At 40.1% G+C, this 21,080-nt stretch overlaps 1 protein-coding gene across 3 annotated transcripts in view; it reads left to right on the forward strand.

Annotated features, from left to right (window-relative positions):
• Positions 1-21,080, forward strand: part of CPQ (carboxypeptidase Q) — a 255,379-nt gene that overhangs the window by 13,858 nt on the left and 220,441 nt on the right. The window contains exon 1 of one of the 3 annotated variants that reach the window (XM_054985470.1): positions 20,832-20,898. The exons of the other annotated variants lie outside the window; for them this stretch is intronic. The gene's annotated coding sequence lies outside the window, so the exon portion shown is untranslated. Of the gene's footprint in view, positions 1-20,831; positions 20,899-21,080 lie in introns of those variants that run through there. 3 annotated transcript variants of the gene reach the window in all.

Consider the following 21,080-nt stretch of genomic DNA (forward strand, 5'->3'; position numbering starts at 1 on the left):
CCATGGATGCCACCAGGTCCCCAGCCTGTAAGGAGACAGCATCATCCACGTGGACATTGAAGTCACCCAAGACTAACAGCCTAGGGTGCTCCAAAGCCCATCCTGCCACCACCTTCAACAGGCTCAACAGGTTAGCTGCTGGTGCACTAGGCGGTCAGTACACCAGACAGATAGCCAAACTCTCCTCAGCATCTCACGACAGGCCAACACAATCAATGCCAGTGATCTTTGGTGTGGGGAGCAGCCTGAAGGAGAAAGACTCCCAAATGAGAATAGCCACTCTCCCCAGACTGATGAAGGACCGAGAACTCTGGAGAGCCAGCTTTTCAGGGTGACTGTTTCGCCATCCCTCGCCAGGTCTCAGTCACACACACCAGGTCCACATTTTCCACTGCAAAGAAATCTTGCAGTGTCATGGTCTTATTGTTGATGGACCTGGCATTACACAACAGCAGTTCCAGTGGGAGGTAATTCATCCTCCTAGCCCCACAACCAGCATGCCTCAGGATGGAACGAAGGTTGGAAGGATACTGAGCCCTACCACTTGAGGGCATTCCATAGTGATGCTGCTCTCCCTGGTAAAGGTTTCTGCTGTATTAATTAACATGGTGTGCCTTCATGGCCATTCAAGTTGATTAGTTAGAATCTGCATTTAGTCATGTAAATGCTTTTAAAATAATGTACAAAATCAACCTTTAGTTCTCATTTATGACCTTAATTAAGATAGGTTGCGTGGGGGATTCAAATCTTTAAATATATTTTTAATGCATTCACAGCAGCAGTGAGATTTGGATTGGGGCCCTAATGCTAGAGAATCATAGATCAAGGCCACCACATTTGCAGGGAGAGGAGTTAGCTTTTCCCCATGCCATCTTCCTCCTGAGCTGCTGTTGCCCCCCCTCCCCCAGATGAAAGGTAAGTTGGTACCCAAGTTGTAATTGTATTTTCTCCATATATGACAGAAAAGAAGTAAAATTGTGAGCATACCCAGTACTTGAGAGAAAGTTGCAAACTGCTGCACCATATGCTATCTTAATTTATGTTATCTGAGAGGTAGGAAAAAATAAAAATTGAAGGTAGAAGAGAGATTCTGTAGTAAAAAAAAGAAAATTATTATCTGAACAAATACACCAGTCAGTCACAATATATAGGACAACCAGCATATTTGGATATTGGATAATACAGATTTTGGATAATCACATTTGGAATACATTTTGCCTTGAAAAGTCATTTCACTCATTTCAAAAGGCGAAGAAGAATAACAAGAGGTTTATTTCGGTGCTTCTGGAAACCTCTCATTTTTTTCTATCAGAAACATTGAAAAAAAACTGAAAAAATGAGAAAAAAGTAGGTTTTGCCCCCAGAATTTTTCCATTTCTCCCCTCAGGCCTTCACATCTCTACCTGCAATTAAAAGGCTCTCTGATAGCAGGAAGAAAAGAACCCCAAAGAATTGCTGCCATTCAGCATAGGCCACACTGAGCTAGCTGGGCCAGTGGTCTGATGCCACAGAAAGCAGTTTCATATCTTAATTTCATTTTTAGAAGGATTGTTTCTGTTTTGTTGTGGAGTGGAGGAAGACTGGGCTGGTGATAGCCATATATTGTACACTTCTCTTTTGCTTCATCTGTTTACTGTGGTCTTAACTTTTCAGTCCTTAGCCTCAATAAAGCATCTGTCCCTCTCTGCAGTTGTTGACCCTACATTAAACTTAAGCCTTGGATTCCCTAGAGCTCCTGAGATAGGAAAGGTTATTAATTTATGTGTCTGGCTGGTAGACAGGGGCACTAATACCCAAATAGCCTGGGGTCCATTGGTCATAGGGAGGTCTTCAGGCTATAATGGAAGAGGAATGTGGTGCTGAAGATCAGGGATAGTCTATACATTCATTGCAAAATAGTTGTATTGTTCCCCACTGGCATAAATACATTTGAGCAGTCTGTTAGTTAATAATAAATCAAATATACCGACAGCTATTCTGACCGTAAGACCCCCATGTCTGAAATAAAATATCTGTTTTAGTCCTAGTGCTTAGCCTAAATAGCAAATGCTTCTGTGCCGATGGAAAGTAAAGAAAGATCTCCTACACAATAGGATGCAATTCAAATTATGTCACTCCATAACTTTGGACAGCTGGCATTTGTCGGTCTACCATGTGCTTTCGAGAATTGGGAAGGGGGCTTACACTTGGCTGCCAGCAGTATTTTCTAGTAAAGATCAACCAAGAGTGGGCTGTGATATACATGCTTCAGTGTATAACATAAAATGGAAACCAATTGTGGAAGAATTAATACTGAAGGTTCTAAGCATGATTAATGGAACCCTCTCATTCAAAATGATTATTTTTGTAGTTTGCTGCCATTGGAATTCGGGTCAGTGATAAATTTCTAAAGAGAAGAGCATTAGGGTCTTTAATGTGTAGCGATGCTATCATTTTTGGGGGCGGGGAAGGATACCCTATTTACCTGATTGCAGTTCTGGGATGGGGAAAAAAAGAGTCTTCAAGAAAAATAGGGGGACATCTTACATTCACATAGAAATTAAAGGTATGTACAACAATCAAAAACGTTTTGTATATAACCTTTATTGGGGACTGCTGTCTTACATTCAGGGTTGTCTTCCTTTCATGTAAATACAGTAAAGGAAAAAAACTGTGAATGGATAGGGAGGGGTGGGCACTTTGCAGTTGCTGCAGAAAGCACTTGCTTGAAGTGTCCATATTTTCTGGGGACAGTCCTAATTTTCTGTCCCTATTTTTATTTATTTATTTTATTTATTTACTTAGATTTATAGTCCGCCCTCCCCAACCAAGTGGGCTCATTTGGAGATACTGTATTGTTATTGTGAGGTTGTGAGATGCTAGAATATCTGTATATCTATTCTGTACACCTTATCTGAAGTTAATAGTGCAGTCCTATGCAGATATGCTGGAATAAATTTTTTAGGTCTCTAAGGTATCACTAGATCAAGATGGGTAGCCGTGTTTGTCTGTAGCAGTAAAAAAGAACAAGAATCCAGTAGCACCTATAAGACTAATAACATTTGTGATAGGCAGGGCTTTTTTTCTGGAAAAAGAGGTGGTAGAATTCTCTATTATCACATGTGTGCGCGCAAAGTATGCGCGCGCTCCTGGAAATGTGTGATACATTCCCAGAAGCGATGCTGCTTCCCGGAACCCAGCACAATGCATTACAACAAGATAAATGTTAGTAAGCTTGGAAAATTACACTATTATGAGAAATGTTTTTTTTTCTTTCTGTATCCTCTACAAAATGAAATCTTCCATTCCTTTCCCCAAACATTTCATTTCTTTGGAATCATATTTTAAAATATGCAAGAAGGAGGGGGCCTCTAAAAATCCAAAACCCATTTCACAAATCTAAATTCTAACAGATTCCCTCTGCCAACGTAGAAAAAAAATTCTAAAACACTTTCTCAAAATTCCACAGTCTGAAATTCCTAATCTAATGAATATTGAATTTTCAAATTTTCAGGGAGGGTTTTGCTTTACTGAAACAATTCAAAATTAGATACTCAACTTTAGCTGCATTAGAGTTATACTTAGTTTAAAACGGCTTTTTTTTTGTTGCCTGCCAACTCTACCTTGCCAATGGTTAAGCTGTTGTGACATTGGCCAAATCCACACAGCTGAAGTTTGCCACAATTTTCCCGCCATTTATGCGCTTTTCAGAGGGCTGTTCATATACTCTCACCTCAATCCCGCCATTCTTTCGCATCTGTTGCGCTGCACCTCAGACGAGTTTGTCATGCTTTCCAACGCTTCTCTTGTGCAGTTCTCACCATGGATGTGAACAAATAGAAGCGGTTCACAAAGAGACCGCCCCCTCTTAACCACCCCCACTTCCTTGTTTCTTGCCTCTCCAGAACACCGTCCCTCTTTGCCAAGCAATTCTTATGGTCCCAACTCTGTCTGAGGCATGCCTGCACCCCCGTCCAGTTTATTTTTTTTAAGGGGTGCTTTCCTAGCGCTATTGCACAATCCCATTTCAATTCTCAAGCGGTTTAGGAAGTGGCGTTGTAAAAAGCCTGTGGAAGCATCGGGGGGCGGGGTGCCATTTTTATTACAGTGAATAATGTTTTACTGCCGAAGGACAGCCCAGGTAATTTATGGTAAGCGGACTGTGGCTGCAAAGGTTGACTCTTTCCAGGTTTTTTTTAAAAAAAAAAAAATTAAAAAAATTATTGGTATAGCAAAAAATTGCTATCCTATAAATATAGTTGAGCTACACAGTAGTTTGTGATAATTGGCCATGTGAACACCCGTGTCTCACCAATGTCCGCAATCTTTTTCAGTGACCCATTGTGCTCTCCTGGGGTTCTCTGACCAACTGAAAATGCTACTTCAGTCTCTCATGGCCTGAGCATGCGATGCAGCGTGGTGTTTTCTATGAATCAAACGTATTTGCAATATAGCGGAAAATCAATATAGCAGAAATCTCCCATTAATTTTTTTTTAAAGGTCATGTCATCAGCGATGGCGGATCTAGACCCGCCCCTTATCCCGCTTTTCTCCCGCATAGCGCGATGCTGACTCAGTAAGAAAGGGAATGTGAACACAGCCTGGGACATTGCAGGATAGGATCCAATGCAATAAATGCACAGGAAAACTGGAAGGTAGGGAAGTGCGGATTTGGCCATTGTGAAATGCTCATAAATATTCCAATGTCCCTGTTATGATCTTCACTTTCTTTAGGGTGGATTTTGCTTTAAATCTCCCCCTTACACCCTCTGGGTAGTTTGCTGCCACCAGGAATATATTATTCCAAAATGTTTTATTTAAATTTTCCCTTTTGTAACGTGTTTGAGCATCAGGCTCCTTCGTGGTTCTGTGTGGCCCTGAGGATAGGAATGGGAGATAACAATGACTGCTACTCTGGGATATAACAAAACAAAATAAAAGTTTATTTTTTTAAGAAGCGTATTGGTTACATAAAAGTCGTTCTTAGTTCTTCTAGTTGCTTCATCCAAACTCATTCACACAGATCTCTTGTAAGGCTTCACACACAGTTAGCCTCTTTCTCTAGGCTCTATATTTCTCTCACAGAGAACTCCTCAGACAGCACACAGCTAGCCTGTTTTCTTTTCACTCTCAATTCTTTCTCTCTCAGGCGCACACATAGTTTGCCTGCTTCAAATAGAATGAATATATAGTCTCACAGACAAACTCAGTTCAGGCTTCCACTCAGGTTGCCTTTCCCTCACAAATACATGAACACACTCAGGCTGCACACAGCTCGCCTCTCTTGCCCTAACTGAATCTTTTTCTCTCCCTCAATAACTGAAAAATGCCTTCACTCCGCCCACTCTCTGTCATCAACCAATCATATCACTAACTCATCTCTCTCTTTCACCCCCCACTCTTCACCTATCTCACCAAACATTTAAAGACACATGCACCCATTTCTTGAAATCATTACAGTCCCAGACAAACAATATTAATAAAAACTTCCTTAACACCCATATGTCCACTGCAATTTCAGTGACGTTAATCAGCTGAGGGTGGGGAGAACCATTTGAGTTACAGCTATTAAGACGTAAGAACACCTATATGCTAATGAATATATTGATGAAAACCTTCTGTGACTTGGACACAGCTATCCGTTCCTAGCGTAAAACTGGAACAACCATAACTGATATTTTAACTAATACAAATAACCATAACTGATATATTTAACTAACACAGAACCAATCTGCTTTCAAAAGCTGTGGGAGCCATAACAATGTTAACTTCATTCAACAAAAGATGAAAGCAACACACACACACAGCCTCACCCACCCCCAATGAAAATAAAACAGAATGAACTCAAAGCAGCACACACATACACAGAAACCCCTGAATGAAATGGAAAGCAGAATGAACTCAAAGCAGCTAATCCTCCTCTGCAAAGCCGACCCCAGCAGCTATGCTTGCTCTCTGTCTCTCTCACATGAATGAAAAAAGCAGAATGAACTCAAAGCAGCTAAAGTCTCTTTTGCAAAGCCGAACCCAGCAGCTATGCTTGCTCTCTCTCTCTGTCTCTCTGTCTCTCTCTCACTCATGAATGAAAAAAGCAGAATGAACGCAAAGCAGCTAAAGCCTCCTCTGCAAGGCCGACCACAGCAGCTACGCTTGCTCTGTCTCTGTCTGTCTGTCTGTCTGTCTGTCTGTCTGACTCACTCACTCACTCACTCACTCACTCACTCACTCACTCACTCACTCACTCACAAATTAACAAAGCAGAATGAATTCAAAGCAGCTTACCCTCCTCTGCAGAGCCCTGCCGGCCCCATCTCTCTCTCTCTCTCTCTCTCTCTCTCTCTCTCTCTCTCTCTCTCTCTGTCATAGAGGAATGGGAAAAAATTAGAATGAACTCAAAGCAGCTAAGCATCCTCTGCAGAGCATGCAGGGCTGAAGGAGGAAAGAATCACATGGGCAGATTCTAGAGCTTCCAGAACCGAGTTCCGGAGCGTTCCCCCTCAAAAAAAGCTTTGGTGATATGGTATGAGCTTTCGTGATCCATAGCTCACTTCTTCGGATACAGCTAGAATGTGAGTCCATCCTTCCTTATATCTTGGAAACTGGAGTGATTGCAGAAGCTGAATGATAATAGCCGGTAATATAATGATAATGGCAGGCTTGACTGAACAGAGTGGGATATGCAGAGGGGTAGTGAGTGTGGAGAAATCAGCGTTGGTAATGAGACAGGAAGCCTATGCCTCGATTCAGTCCAGATGGATGCATTGTCTTGAGATTTGTTATCAGTTGCAACTCAGCAGTATCTCTTTCTAATTTCCCTTTGAAATTCCTCAGCGGGATATCACTGGATTCCTCTTTTATCCTATGCAAAATTACTCTGGGCTAAACTTGAAGTAGAATAACTTTATGTAGTATTGTACTGTAAATCTCTGAGGGCAGGGCAGGCACATAAACACTAAGGCACCACGTACTGAACTGTCTTCCATTTTACATGCTCTAGCCACTGAGGTATGTGTTGAACAACTGATAACATACTGTAGGGAAATGTTGTTCCTCTGGCATGTTTTTCACCTAAAAGCAAACGTATTTTTAAATTAGTACAAGAAAAGCTATTGCAGAGTAAATGAATGCAATCTACAGAAGACAGGGTCAAGTCTTCTGCAATGTTTAAAGTAATTAGGGGTCTAAAGGAGTATTATGAATGTGCCCCTATTTTATTGGTGAAATGTTGGAAGATCTAAAGATGACCCTCAGACTTGATTTAGACAGGGACTGCAAATAGCTGTGTTGATCCAAAGAAAATCCCCCTCCTCCCAAGCCATTTAATAGCCATGGTTAGGACTAGCCAAAATTCTACAAAACATATGCAAGTTTTTGAATTCTCCAAACTATTCTTTGGGTTGGATGTTGGGAAGGAAAAAAAAGTTGTGGGGGGAGGGGGAAGAAGCATTCTTGGTCCAGATTTTAAGGAACTGAAAATTAGGTTTCTCCAAATATTTTGGCTGCCTTGTAAAATGCAGATCTGACAAATTCGATGCTCCCAAGATTTGAACTCTTTAATCAAGTATTGAATGCAGTTTCAGATATCCTAGGTGATGCACATGCTGTTGAGGTCAGCCAGGTAACCACTTGACTGCATCAAAAAACCCTATGTATTGGAGCTCCTAAATCTGTTGTATTACTTTCTTTCCAAGGCCAATATAAATGCTAGCAAGGTTGCATATGTGATTAGGTTTCTATGCAGGCTGGTTTATTCTTGTGTTCACTTCTCCCACTTTTAGTTCCAATTTATTATCCAATGTAAAGGCAAGAATTCCAAAGTTCCATCTTCTTTAAAAGTAGCTATGTACCATATTGCATAAACCTAATATGTTTGTAGCCTTTTCAATGCAATGAGGAATGAAGCTCAGGTGTTTTGCCATAGCCTTGGAGGCACACGACAGTAACAAATATTACTAAAATAATAAAATAAAATAAACTGTGTGTGTGTTACGTGCCATCAAGTTTCCTCCAACCTGACTTCCGGTTTGGGATTCATGGAGGTCTAACGCAGCTCCATTTGTGGAGCTGACCGGATTGCCGTTTTAACCGGCCGGAGGGGTGAAAATAACCCGCGGCCGACTGCTCTCAGGCGGGGAGCAGGCAAAGAACGCTCAAGACCCTAGGGTGAGTTAGATCTCGGACGAGGGGGGGCTCTACACAAGGAGTCTCCCCCCCGATCCTTGAGGTCCCACCTTGCGACGGGTCGGCTATAATCTCTGCGGCAATTTTGGGGCCAATTCGGCTGGCATAAGACCTACATACCCAAGCTTCGATCGGGGAGGGAAGTCGAGAGGAGAATTTAAGATCGAAACAGTGATTACAACCCGAGAAAGCTGGAGAGAAGGTAAAGATCGCTATCTCTTGAAACGGGACAGATTGACAAAAACAGAGAGGAAAGAAAGTAGACTTTTAAACTGCAACAGACTAGCGAAAAGGAGGTGAAGACTCGGCAGGAGTTGTATTTTAAAAGAGACTAAGTTTAAAGAAGTTATTACAAAAATCGGACTATTGTTTTGAATACCTGTGGTTTTGGAGCTGTGGGAAAAAGACACCATCGCGAGACCTGCTGTGGGAAGACGGGAGACAGGAAGTGCGTAACAACAATAGAGTGGCTGGAGGGAAGCGGCCCTTGCCAAAGGACAGGAAGTGGGGAATCGCCATCTTTGAAAGTGGAAGGGTCGTGGCTTCAGCGGAAGAGGAAGTAGGCCATCTTGGATTATAATAACATAGAGAAACCATAGAGAAAAGACGCCCGACATTTTGGATATAAAAAATTAATTTTGGCAAAGATTGGGACATTTAAAAAAAAGGAAAACGTTTAATTATACGCCACGGAGCTGAGGAAGAGAGCAGATTCGTGGGAGCGAGCTAAAGCAAGCCCCACGATGTCGAAAAAAGAGTGGCAATCGGCAATAGAAAACTTGGACAAAAAACTTATAGACATGATGAAAGAACTTAAGGACACGAAATTGGAGCTTATTAAAGAGGTCAAGGAAGTTACACAGACAGTAAAGTCGGAGCTGTCAGAAGTGAAAAAAGGTGTGGAAACGATTAGCAGTGAATTACAAGGAACGCAGCAGAGAGTTAAAACAGTAGAAGACGCGATGGAGAATTTAATAGACACGCAACAAACAGAGATGAGGCTGGTGAAGGGGAGGATGTCAGTTGCAGAAACTAAACACATGGAGAAGCAGCTTCGTTTTCGTGGTCTGCCAGAAGTGGAAGGGAAGTCAGCGCAAGAACAGATGACTGAGGTGTTGGCTGATTACCTGGGGAAGGAGGAGGAGGAAATTGTGGCTATCCTAGATGTGGCGTATCGTGTGAACTCGAGAATTGCAACCCAGAGGAAACTACCAAGGGATGTGATTGTGCAGTTTACAACTAGAAATATGAAAGAGAGGATTGTGACCAAACAATTTCAAGATCCATTGGAGATTGATGGCAAGACGATTATTATAATGAAGGAACTGCCCAGATCAGTGTTATTGGACAGGAAAAAATATAGAGTGCTAACTCAGACTTTGAAGGACATGAATATCAGATACAGATGGGAGTTACCGGAAGGAGTGTCCTTTGAGTTTGGAGGGGCAAAAAAACGCATCAGATCTGAGCGGGAGATGGAGAGATTTATCAAGGACAATGAAAAAGACTTACCAACAAAACCATGAATATGGAGTGTAAAGTATTATCTTGGAATGTAAATGGACTAAACTCACCGAATAAGAGAAAAAATATTTTTCATTGGCTACTAAAACAAAAATGTGATATTGTTTGTTTGCAGGAGACCCACATTAGAAAACAGGATGTAAAATATTTAAAATCTGGAAAATTGGGCAAAGAATTTGTAGCGGCTTCCAACAAGAAAAAAAGAGGAGTGGTGTTGTATATAAAAGAGGAGCTGCAGCCAAAATTTGTTATGAGAGATGTGGAAGCTAGATTTGTAGCAGTGGAATGTAATTGGAACTTAAAGAGAGTGTTGGTAGTCGGACTTTATGCACCTAACGGTGCAAAGGAAAGCTTCTTTGAGGACTTAAGGAAGCACCTAGACGGTCTTGTATATGACCAGATAATTCTTGCTGGAGATTTCAATGGAGTGACAGATTTGGAATTAGACAAAAAGACTACAAAAGCACAAAAGAAAAGAGGACTATTGCCAAAGCTTTTTTTTGAGTTGATTCAACAAGAAACTCTCGAAGACGTATGGAGGAGAGAATATCCTAAAACCAAACAGTTTACTTTTTATTCTGCAAGGCATCTTACATTATCAAGAATTGATATGATCTGGGCCTCAAAGGACTTAGCGCTATGGACTAAGGAGGTAGAAATAATGCCGATGGTAGGCTCAGATCACAACCCAATTATGTGGAAATTTGGAAAAAGGAGAAAAAGGAAAGCCTGGAGAATAAATGAGGACCTGTTACAGGAAAGTGAGAATATGGAAACACTGAGAAGAGAGACTAAGTTTTTTATACAATACAACGTGAATAAAGAAGTACCAACCAGTAAAGTTTGGGACGCGTACAAGGCGGTTGTAAGGGGCATACTAATGGACTTAAATGGTAGAGCAAGGAAAAAGAAAGAGGAGAAAAGACAAGAGATTGAGGAGAAAATAAAGGCCAAAGAAGTACAGTTAAAAAAGAGACCAGGGAAAAAGAAAATACATCAGGAAATCAAAATTCTTCAAGAACAGTTAACAGCAATGAGTAACAAAGAATTGGAGTGGAACCTTAAAAGACTGAATCAAAAAGCTTTTGAGGGTGCTAATAAACCTGGGAAATATTTGGCATGGCAATTAAAGAAGAAAAGGGAAAAGAAAATAATAAATAAAATTTGTGAAGAAAACAAAACGTATTTGGAGCAGACTACCATTAGCAGAGCCTTTTATAAATTTTACGCTAAGCTGTATAATAAAAAAGAAGTAAACAAAGAATCAATAGCATCATATTTGGAGAAAACCAAACTTCCAGAGATCTCGGAAGCTTGGAGAAATAAGCTGAACAGTGAAGTAACTGATGAGGAAATAAATATGGCAATACAATCCGCAAATCTAGGAAAGGCGCCAGGGCCAGATGGACTTACGGCTAAATTTTATAAGACAATGGCCAATGAACTGGCACCATTCCTAAAAGAGGTGATGAACGGAGTTTTTAGGGATCAAAGAATTCCAGACACTTGGAGCGAAGCGAATATATCATTGATCCCAAAAGAGGGCCAAGATCTGACTAGCGTGAAAAATTATAGGCCTATATCACTACTCAATAATGACTATAAAATTTTTGCGAAGATATTGGCGGAGAGATTGAAGGGGTGGCTCTCGGAAGTCATAGAGGAGGAACAAGCAGGCTTTTTGCCAGACAGACAAATAAGAGACAACTTAAGGACAGTGATCAATGCTATTGAATACTACGACAAGCGTTGTGACAAAGAGGTTGGTTTCTTCTTTGTAGACGCTGAAAAAGCGTTTGACAATTTAAACTGGGACTTTATGTTTGCCACTATGGAAAAGCTACAACTGGGAGAAAGATTCGTCAGAGCAATCAAGGAAATCTATAGAGACCAGACTGCAGCAATTGTAGTGAATGATGAATTGACCAAAAAATTGACGATTAGTAAAGGAACAAGACAAGGTTGCCCGTTATCTCCATTGTTGTTCATTTTAGTATTGGAGATTCTGATGATACAAATTCGACAAGATGAGGAAATACGAGGAATAAAAATAAAGGACTATTCATATAAGGTCAGAGCATTTGCAGACGACATAATGTTAATTGTAGAAGACCCACTGGAGAACATGCCAAAAGTGATAGACAAGATCAAGGAGTTTGGAGATTTGGCAGGTTTCTTCATTAACAAAAAGAAGTCAAAGATATTATGCAAAAACATGACTAAGCAGAAACAACAATTGTTAATGGAAACAACGGATTGTGAAGTAACTAGTAAGGTGAAATACTTGGGAGTTGAGCTGACTGCAAAAAATATAGATTTGTTCAAGAATAATTATGAAAAATTATGGACTCAGATAGAGAGAGACTTGATCAAATGGAATAGATTGAACCTGTCATGGTTGGGCAGGATTGCAGCAGTTAAGATGAATGTGTTACCAAGAGTAATGTTTTTGTTACAGACAATACCAATCATCAGAGACTCTAAACAATTTGAAAAATGGCAGAGGAAAATATCAGATTTTGTTTGGGCAGGCAAGAAGCCTCGAGTGAAAGTAAAAGTTTTACAAGATGCAAAGGAGAGAGGCGGAATGCAACTGCCCAATCTGAGACTTTACCATGATGCAATCTGCCTAGTTTGGCTAAAAGAGTGGATGACATTAAAGAATAAGAAACTATTAGCCCTAGAGGGATATAAAAAAATTTTTGGATGGCACGCATACCTATGGCATGACAAAGTAAAGGTCAACTCGATGTTCCTGCATCATTTTGTAAGGAGAAGTCTATTTACAATCTGGAAGAAGTATAGAACTTACCTACAAGAAGGAACCCCCTTGTGGGTGGTTCCATATGAGGTGATAGATCCGAGAGCTGTGGATAATGAACAACAATGTTTAACGTACAAAGAAATAACTAAGATTGAAGTATCTAAACTTAGAATAAAGACGCAAGAGGAACTATCACCTAACTATGATTGGTTTCAGTATAGACAGATTAGAGACTTATACAACTCAGACTTTGCAAAAGGGGGCATACGAACAGAGAACTCGGAACTAGAGCAGACCCTTCTTAAAGAAGACAAGAAAAGAATATCCAAGGTATACCAAGTATTGCTGAAATGGTATACTGAGGATGAGATAGTTAAAACACAGATGGTGAAATGGGCTATAAATTTCAATAAAGAAATAACAATGGAGGCATGGGAATACTTGTGGAAAACTACAATGAAGACAACGACATGTATCAATATTAAAGAGAACATTTTCAAAATGATCTATCGTTGGTACATGACACCAAAGAAGATTGCGCTAGGGAATTTGAATATTTCTAATAAATGCTGGAAATGTAAGAAACATGAGGGCTCCCTCTATCATATGTGGTGGTCGTGTGAGGTAGCTAGGCAGTTCTGGGGGGAAATAATAAGAGAAATGAGTGAAATTTTACAGTTTCAAATAAATAAGAACCCAGAACTCCTGCTGCTAAACTTGGGAATGGAGGGAATTCCAGCCCATCATAGGACGTTGATTTTTTATATGACTGCAGCAGCTAGACTTTTGTATGCGCAGAAATGGAAAGTACAAGAAGTACCAACTATTGAAGATTGGATCTACAAATTGCTGTATATGGCTGAAATGGACAAGATGACAAGAAAACTGAGAGATCTGGACTCAGGGCAGTTCAACACAGACTGGGAGAAGCTGAAACAATACCTGGAGAAGAAATGGGAGGTGGGAGGAAAACTGTGGCAGTTTGAGAACTACTGAAATATAATAAAAGTATAAAAGAGAGGGGTGACTTTACCGGGGGAGGAAGAGAAATGTGAATTTATAAGCAGTTAGATTAATTGATTGAGATATATATAGATATGTATAGGTCAACTGATAGAGAATAATTAATGATAAGGTTTAAACATGAGGATTGACTAACTAACAATATTTTCTTTCTTTGACAAGATTTATATGCACCAAACTGAATGTATAGAAGAGTTAAATTGATTGAGTATCTGAGGAGTTATATAGAATTACCATAAAAAGTTGAAATGAGTAATATATAGAGAATAAATCAAATTGTTTGATTTAAATGTGGGAAATTTTTATGGTTTATGATATATAGGTTTATATAGAATTATTCAAAACTGGAAAATGGGATAAATTATTTATTTAAAGACGTATAGTTTGGGTGTATAATAATTAAAGGAGTTAATGATGCACTGCTTAATATAATGGAGAATATATATCTGTTTTAGACAGAGGAATTTAATAGAAGTAAGGGAAAAGGGACAGAGGGTGGGAAAGCTGTTGGAAGTCAACAAAAGGGGGGGAAAGGGAGGGGTTAGAAACGAAAAATTAGGGGAAAATTGATTGTAATGTAAAAATAAAAATGTTCTAACCCAATAAAAAATTTTTCAAAAAAAAAAAAAAGTTTCCTCCAACCTATGGCGACTCTATGAATGAAAGACTTCCAAAACATGCTATCATTAACAGACTTGCTCAGATCCTGCAAACTGGAGGACGTGGCTTTTATTGAGTCAAGCCATTTCATTTTAAGTCTTTCATTTTTCCTACTGCCTTCCACTTTTCATAACATTATTGACGTTTCCAGAGAGTCTTCTCATGATGTGACCAAAGTATGATAGCCTACATTTTGCCATTTTAGCTTCTAGGCAGAATTCAGGCTTGATTTGATCTAGTACCCACTTGGTTGTTGTGGGTTTGGTTGTTGTGGGTTTTCCAGGCTGTACCCACTTATTTGTCTTTTTGGCTGTCCATGGTATTTGCAAACTCCTCCAGCACATTTCAAATGAATCAATTTTCTTCCTGTCAGCTTTCTTCACTGTTCAACTTTCACATCCATACATCGTAATGGGGAATACCATAGTTTAGATTATCTTGATCTTGGTTCCCAGAAAGACATCTTTATAAGCAAAGCCATGTTGGATCAGGCCAGTGGCCCATCCAGTCCAACATTCTGTCACACACAGTGGCTAGAAATCCAGTGCCATCTAAAGGACTGTCAGTGAGGCCAGGACACCAGAAGCCCTCCCACTGCCTTCCTTCCAGCACCAAGACAACAGAGCACCACCTCCCCACAAAGAGAATACCATCTATCTCCTGTGGCTAATAGCCACTGATGGACCTCTGCTCCATATATTTGTCCAGTCCCCTCTTGAAGCTGGCAATGCTTGTAGCTGCCACCACCTCCTGTGGCAACGAATTCCATGTGTTTATCACCCTTTGTGTAAAGTAGTATTTTCTTCTATCTGTTCTAACCCGACTGCTCAATAATTTCATAGAGTGCCCACGAGTTCTTGTATTGTGAGAAAGGGAGAAAAACACACCTTTCTCTACCTTCTCTAACCCGTGCATTATCTTGTAAACCTCTATCATGTCTCCCCTCAGTCGTCTTTTCTCCAGGCTAAAGAGCCCCAAGCGCCTCAATCTTTCCTCATAGGGAAAGTGTTCCAACCCTTTAATCATTTTAGTTGCCCTTCTCTGTACTTTTTCCAGTGCTATGATATCTTTTTTAAGGTGTGGCGACCAGAACTGTACACAGTACTCCAAATGAGGCCTCACCATCGATTTATACAGAGGCATTATGATACCGGCTGATTTGTTTTCAATCCCTTTCCTAATAACCCCTAGCATAGCATTAGCTTTTTTTATGGCAGTCGCACACTGTGCTGACGTTTTTAGTGAGTTATCTATCATGACTCCAAGATCTCTCTCTTGGTCAGTCTCCGCCAGTTCAGACCCCATCAACTTGTATTTATATTTTGGATTTTTGGTTCCAATGTGCATTACTTTGCACTTGGCTACATTGAACCTCATTTGCCACATGGATGCCCACTCTTCTAGCCTCGACAGATCCCTTTGGAGTGCCTCACAATCCTCTCTGGCTTTCACCACCCTGAACACTTTCGTGTCATCTGCAAATTTAGCCACTTCACTGCTTAATCCCAATTCCAAATCATTAATAAACAAGTTAAAAAGCATTGGACCCAATACCGACCCCTGTGGCACCCCACTGCTCACCACCCTCCACTGTGAGAAGTGCCCGTTTATACTCACTCTCTGTTTCCTATTAATTAGCCAGTTTTCGATCCACAAGAGGACTTGGCCCTTTATCCCATAGCTACTGAGCTTACTTAGGAGCCTTTGATGAGGAACTTTGTCAAAAGCTTTCTGGAAGTCAAGATAAACAATATCTATCGGGTCTCCCTTGTCCACTTGTTTGTTCACTCCCTCAAAGAACTCTAACAGATTGGTGAGACAAGATCTTCCCTTACAGAACCCATGCTGAGTTTTCCTCATCAGCTTTTGGTCATCAATGTGCCCACTAATTTTATTTTTGATAATAGTTTCCACCAACTTACCCGGTATTGACGTCAGGCTGACTGGCCTGTAATTTCCCGGATCTCCCCTGGAACCTTTTTTAAAGTTGGGGACAACATTAGCTACCTTCCAGTCCTCAGGAACAGATGCAGAGTTTAATGACAGATTACATATTTTTGTGAGGAGATCTACAAGTTCACACTTGAGTTCTTTCAGAACTCTTGGATGTATGCCATCTGGGCCCGGTGATTTATCAGTTTTTAAATTATCTAGCAGTCGCATAACCTCCTCTCTCGTCACCTCAATGTGACTCAGGTCTTTCAAAACCCCTCCCAAAGTCAGTGCTTCCGGAGTGGGCATGCACTTCTTATCTTCCACAGTGAAGACAGAAGCAAAGAACGCATTCAGCTTCTCGGCCATTTCCCTATCACCCTTTAGTAATCCTTTTACGCCTTGGTCATCCAAGGGCCCCACTGCCTCCCTAGCTGGTTTCCTACTTCTAATATATTTAAAGAATTGTTTATTGTTTTTCTTTATGTTCTTTGCAATATGCTCCTCATATTCCCTTTTTGCCTGTCTGATCACAGATCCTTATCTTTAAGGATCTTTTCTAGCTCCCTCACAGCTGCTCTTCCAAGTCTCAATCTTCTTCTGATATCTTCATTGAAGTCTCCCTTTTGGTTGATGATTGAGCCAAGGAATAGAAAAATCTTGAACAGTTTCGATTTCCTCATTGTCAACTTTAAAATTGCGTAATTCTTAAGTAGTCATTACTTTTGTCTTCTTGATGTTCAGCTGTAATCCTGCTTTGGCACTTTCTCCTAAGCTAATTCATTTCAAATACTGTCAGTTTTGTTAAGTCCCAATTGCTTAATGTCAGAAGTTTAAACTCATTGCGTTTATGTAGGTTAGGTTTCATTCCCAGCAATGGAAATTAACTCTCATGGATGATGTGCTGAAGAACAGAATGGCTATTTGTAGTGATCACTAGCAAGTACTATATAAATAAAACTACCCAGTTACTTGAAATTTGTAGTTATCCATTTATTTATCAGCATGGTGCAAAAACCTAAGCAGAAGTTATCCAACCATTCTACTCACAAATTAAATATCAGTAAATTATGGTTTTTAGAAAAGCTTCCCGCAGTGTTTATTAGCTGAATAGAACTGCACAGGGTCTTCACTGCTGGAATTCTGTTTCAGGATGTCCAAGAAATAGCTTTTTAATGGTGTGATTTGACTGTCTGATTGTATTTGGTTATAATTCCACAGAGCTGGCAGAGCAGCTGGCACAAAAGGCTAGCAGATAAAGTGACAACTCTGTAGTTATTGCTGTTCCAGAAACTTGTGCTGATTGTATTACAGCTGTCATTCATTGACACCAGAAGTGTGCACAATCTAGGCTGGATTAAGACTGAGAGATTTACTGATAGTTGAGATGAAGTGGACTAGGTTCATAATTGGCAAGTGGAAGGGCAGGTAAGAAGCTATCAGGTCCTGAGGGGGGGGGCGGGGTGTCACCTCATATAGAACAACAGTGGTTTAAAATTAGAATTTGGAATGTGGTCGTTCTGACTGAGAAAGTTTGAGTGTAAACCAATGATACTATCTCCATCGCTTGCAAGGAGTCACATTCAAAATCACTATCAACCAAAAGAGCCACTTGACTACACCAAACCCTACATACGACCTCAAACACACACATATAATAATATAAATGTTAATATTAAATATATGACTATGTTTTTTTAAATTACCAGAGTACCTCTGTGCATGTAGGGTTGTCTCTTGCCACTACAACTGAATGGTTGCATCTTAGCCAGTCCTTGTGTATCTGCAGTGAGGCTTCCCTTTTGGCCTTCTCACTCTCCTCGGCATGAGTCACAGCTGCTCAGGCTAGACAGTGAGATTGCCATGGTACCCAGAGGAAGGCCAGCTGGTCATGAAGAAAGTGGACTAAAACCACTACCCCACTGAGGTCAGCTTGCTGTTTTTCCAGGTGACTACTGTGTTGTTGGTGGTTCTGTCTCTACTCTAAGGCTAGTTTGTTTTTCTCTTCCAGTGCAGACACTAGGGTTCCCATTTCCCTGGTGGTGGTGGGGGATCCCCACTCCCAGCTTCCACCCCCGCCACCTCTCACCTGGCCGGTGGAGGGAAAGGTGTAGGAATGGGGCAAGAAGACTCCAAAACACTTTTTCGTCATGCAAGGAATGATGTCATTCCTGGTGCGACATGGAAGTGCATGGTCGTGCCAAGGGCCGATTTTCAAGGTGTGAACGTTCCAGGCAATAACCTTGGCCACTTTTCAGAAACATAGGGTGCGTGCCATATTGTAGAAAGGTGCTCTGAAGAACCACAGGCCCTTCTCAGTGATACCTTCCAGTGCTATCCACTGAGGCCTTCATCTTTCCAACTATCTTCAATTGAATAATTCTCTATTGAAGAAATTCCCTGAAAACCGAAATTTGTGTTTTCCAGCCTAGTTACATGATCCTATTCGTTTTTTGTTGGTATAAATAAATGTTGTTTGAGGGCCAGTGTTTAGTTAACAGGTGGTGTGGTTTCCAGGCTTGTTTGATCTGATCTGATGGTTGGGATTGCTAGAACTCCTTGTTCCATTTGGGAAATGTCGCTGGTATCCAAATGTTTGTGAGGTCATGGCTGCTACATTAAAAACCAGTGGGGTATAGCAGATAATGTTAAGCTTGGAGTTGAGATTAAAGTCCATGAATTCATTGATTTCGGTAAACTTGCTGTCTCTTGACCGCCTTTTCCTATCTGCAAGTGAGAATCGTATTGTCCAACTTCACAGAGCTGTTGTAGTAATGAATACTGAGAGCATTATGAAACACTTTGCATAAGAAAAAGTGCTATTGAACTAATTCACAGTCATTCTAATGGGGCAAGTGGTAAATTGCATGTAACAATTAACTGAATATAACAAGGTTGAATGATTGAACTGTAGAACTCCCAGGCATACCAGAATCTGTACAAGCCTACTTAGTCTCCCAAGCAGCATTTAAACATCTCATATCTTTATTATATCAATAATTGTTAACAAATCTCCTACCTACACAGCAGCAGTAAAGGCCAGATCCCAGGCTGATAATTGCATAAGTTACAATTTTTTTTTCTATTACCAGGAACAGATTTCCCTGTTTTATGGTCAAGGGTGCTATGAGATGAACTATGAGAGAGTTACACTGTAATTCAGCTCTCTAATCCCCTGTTCCGTGATGAGTCTTCTTTGTCTCTAGACTACTAAAGAGGCGTTTCACAGCAATAGAACAGCAAGCAACAATTAAGGATGTTTAACGAGCTTCATGACTTACATTGGTTCAGTTTGAAAGTGGTGTTACTCTTGCGGTTCCTCAGTGCTTGGGATGAAATTGTGGCCATTTTTCTTCACTGACAAAATAACAAAATTTGATGGTAGAATTGATGTCTCAATTGATACTTGTGTTTGTGTAGAATTGGCATATAACATATAAAAGGCATGATTGTGTAAAAATGTGAAACAAGAATTGAGCAATACCAGGCAAACTAGCAAAGAAAATAGGTAAGATAGAAACACTCAAATGCAATTTTCACATGTAGTCAAACCTGTAAGCCTTCCTGCTCCTGTCCAGAATACAAATGTAACATTCTGGAAACCCTGAAGCCATGTCGGGGGAGAAGGATGGAATGTTTAAAAAGAAATGTAAATATATGCAATTTCTTATCAAATCTACCTTATCAAATCTACTTTACTGCTTTGTCAATATAAATACATCATTTATAACTTAATTAACATGTAAAATTGTACCATTAGACTTTTATGTATGTATGTATGTATGTATGTATGTATGTATGTATGTATGTATGTATGTATGTATATTATAGTCCGCCTTTCTCTGAGACTCAAGGAGGATTACACTGTATGAGATTAGTACAATCAGTATCAAGTACATTTCAATATAGTATCAAGAACATTTCTAAAACAATGCCATAGGGTAAATAGATAAAAGTTTAAAAGACATAGTATTAGCAAGAATCCAATACAGAGTGGAAAAAATACTGAAACAGAACATAATCAGTTCTAGGACTGACATTAGACAACATGGAGCACATGGAGCATATGTGTAGAAGCACATATTTAAAGCAACAGATAATATGTAAGGCAATATAGTGATGAAGTCTATGGTCCCTAACTCATTAGCGAAGCATCTGAGACCCCATCCCTACAATACAGCCTTCCCAATGAAAATTTAAAGTATGAATTTCTTAAAGTGCAATCCTATAAATCATTACTCAGTCTAAACCCACTGAAATCAATGAGTATAGACTGGTATGCATAGGATTGACCTGACGGTTTTCTACAAACACAATTGTGAGAATACCCCAATACAAGAGAGAGAAGTCATTTACTGTACCCTATGATACTGCACCCTATGCAGTCTTTTTGTCATCCATGATATAGGAAAAAGCAAAAGTTGAAAATGGGGGGGGGGGGGGACAGTAGACTAGAAAATGTGTTATTTGAACGAAACCATCTCATAGAGTTGTAACAGAATTAGCAGCATATTTGAATATTGAATTCAACTTTATAATATGGAAAACACTGACCTTTTCAGTAGGTATTATCATTATACAGGTTAAAGCGTATTAACGGAACAAAGTTATAAAAATTACACAAGTTATAAAAAGTACTCAGATTACAATAATATTGGATCCTGTGCTACGGACAATGAAGCAATTTTTGCAATTTTTCCTTTGAACTGCAGCCCTTTTAGCCTCCACAAAATGGGGCTCCTGAAGGACAGAGGACCCTGGTGAAAATATGGCATGCAATTCAGGGGACTACAGCTGGAAGGTGTCCACAGAAAACCCTTCCCCATAGTTCTTGAGTAAGTCACTCCATTCACAGTTGTATTGGAGCCAACCCATTAGGACGTCAGTCGCTTTATATAAACAAGTGCTTGGGATGCCTATAGGTCAAAAAACATGGGAAATCCTTGACAAAATCCACCAGGAGCAGCTGTAGGAAAACTAGTTTGGGGAAGAAAAGGGGTGGCAAAGACCATTATTA

This window comes from Eublepharis macularius, chromosome 7, assembly GCF_028583425.1.
Source record: "Eublepharis macularius isolate TG4126 chromosome 7, MPM_Emac_v1.0, whole genome shotgun sequence".
Lineage (NCBI taxonomy): Eukaryota > Metazoa > Chordata > Lepidosauria > Squamata > Eublepharidae > Eublepharis > Eublepharis macularius.